The 2,240-nt window shown below is 35.3% G+C and overlaps 1 protein-coding gene across 1 annotated transcript in view; it reads right to left on the bottom strand.

The window, feature by feature from the left end:
- The window catches only part of LOC107727461 (gastrula zinc finger protein XlCGF8.2DB-like), a 12,004-nt gene extending 10,611 nt beyond the window's left edge, over nucleotides 1–1,393 (bottom strand). Inside the window, exon 1 of the mRNA XM_016537336.1 lies at nucleotides 1,367–1,393. The gene's annotated coding sequence lies outside the window, so the exon portion shown is untranslated. The remainder of the gene's footprint in view (nucleotides 1–1,366) is intronic.
- Nucleotides 1,394–2,240: the final 847 nt, after the last annotated feature.

Raw genomic sequence — 2,240 nt, 5'->3', positions numbered from 1 at the left:
GGTCAATCACAACGCACTGGATAGCTGGCCAGTCAGAGCACACCTCGCTTTTTCAGATCGATGAGCTTTGTAAAAATCGACGCGTTTCAGAAAGGCGGGGCATAGAGGAGAAACAATAATGTACAGTATGTGGAAAATAATGTGTTTTTTTTACTTTAAACCGCATAAACACATTTCATTACACCAAATACACAAAATAATGTTCTTTTTAGCAGCATCATATGACCCCTTTAATACTAGACACCTTAACGATAATGTGTACCAAAAATCTTTGTCATGTTAACTTACTAGGCTATACTAGCCTTTTTTTTTTTTTTTAAGTTTTGATGCAGTTATCATCTCAAGGTGCAAACAGGAATTAAACTGCTTTGGTCATGTGACAATTTGCACTAACCATGTGAAACTGCACATATTTAATTGAGACCCTTCATTTTTTTCCATATTTGCAGGAAGTGCACTAAAACATCAGTCAGTAAAGTTTTTAGAGCTTTATCAATGAATTATCAATGAGCTTTTTTTTACATTGATAAAGGGGATTAAATGGGTTAACCTCCATTTAAAGTAAAATGATCCCAAATGTAACTACAGCACAATCTCCTCATTTTATCAAATCACATCTGTTAATTTTACAGTCCTACTACTTGCCTTTCATTTAGACAAAAAAAAAAACAACTTTCAGACTAAAAATCCCTTTCATTCGGGATTTTATGCCACTGCAATAGGTGCATACTGCATTAAGGTTAATGATGAATTGATTATTTCATCATTCATTTAAATTATCAAACACAGGAGTGATCAAAGAAAGTTCAGGAGAAGAAACACTCATCCTAGATCAACTTCTGATAATACATTTACTACGGAGCTTGGTAGAAGATATGAAAGTCACAACTGATGTTTTCTTTAGTGCACAACTGAAGTATTTGATATCAACTGTTTGTGTTGCTCAAAACATGAACAATTTGATTTCATGCTGCTGCAGTTCATTACGAAGTTTCTGGCCACTGACTGTATTATTTGTTCACCAAAGATTTTTAAATGAAGAACAAAGATAAGCAGCATGTAGTGACTCTACCAAGCCGTGTCAGCTGGAGAAATTATTTATTTATAAGTTGGCTGGTGTTTCTGACACATGACTATTTATTGCTTGTAATGAACATTTACTGTTATTTACATGCTCATTTGGTAGTATAGCACTTCTGAGGACAAGCAGGGGGAAAAAATCACTTACAAACAAAACAAATGTCAAATTGAAGTTTACTGTTACACAAAATAATGGTTTTGTTTAAACTACTTCTCGATTTCTGTAGAGCTGAACATTTATATAAGGATCAAATGAGTGAGTTCAGCTTTGAGAATAAAAACCAACCTGTTTGTTCCTCAGTATCTTCATGTTTGAATGTTCCTTCAATCTTCATGTCTTCACTCTCCTCTTTAATAAACTCCATCTTTGTTTGTTCCTCAGTATCTTCATGTTTGAATGTTTCTTCAATCTTCACGTCTTCACTCTCCTCTTTAATAAACGCCATCTTTATAATAGTGAGTCACGTGAATCTCAGCCGCTTCAGGAGTTTTTCTGTGTTGTATAATTCATTCAAATAACTGTCATTTTTACCTTTCCGGACAAATACTTCGCTGCAAAGAACATTACTAGTTTTAACGAGTTGTGTTGATTAAAAACACCATTCTTCAGCCGAATCACAGACGCAGAAGCGCAGCCTTATGACGTCACATCGCCAAACCATTCTTAAAGACTTCTTCTTCTTCTTCTTCTTCTTCTTCTTCTAGGGTTTACTGGCAGTTGGCAAACAACTTATTGGTGCATTACCGCCTCCACCTGGTATGGAGTGTGAACTACAATGTCTAATATGTATAAAAATAAAAATAAACTCTTTTATATCCTCCCAATTAATTTAGTTTCTCTAAAGATATTGAAATAACAAATTATAACACATTGACACTTTATGCAAAATATCTATAGAGAATGTGAAGGTGACGTCACGCTGCATTGAGTTCTGGGTAATCTTGTTTGTAGACGCCATACTGGGAGGATCGCGCTTCTTTTCTGCTACACTCTAAAAAATGCTGGGTTAAAAAGGGACAAACCCAACTATTGGGTTGTTTTAACCCAGCGGTTGGGTTGTTTTGAACCCAACCGCTGGGTCAAAACAACCCAATAGCTGGTTTTGTCCCTTTTTAACCCAGCGTTGGGTTATATTTAACCCAGCATTTTTTAGAGTGTA

Source organism: Sinocyclocheilus rhinocerous, unplaced genomic scaffold, assembly GCF_001515625.1.
Source record: "Sinocyclocheilus rhinocerous isolate Xijiao unplaced genomic scaffold, SAMN03320098_v1.1 scaffold4595, whole genome shotgun sequence".
NCBI classification, from domain to species: domain Eukaryota; kingdom Metazoa; phylum Chordata; class Actinopteri; order Cypriniformes; family Cyprinidae; genus Sinocyclocheilus; species Sinocyclocheilus rhinocerous.
The sequence above is the reverse complement of the archived record's forward strand: the minus strand, read 5'-3'. Positions and strand labels throughout refer to the sequence as shown.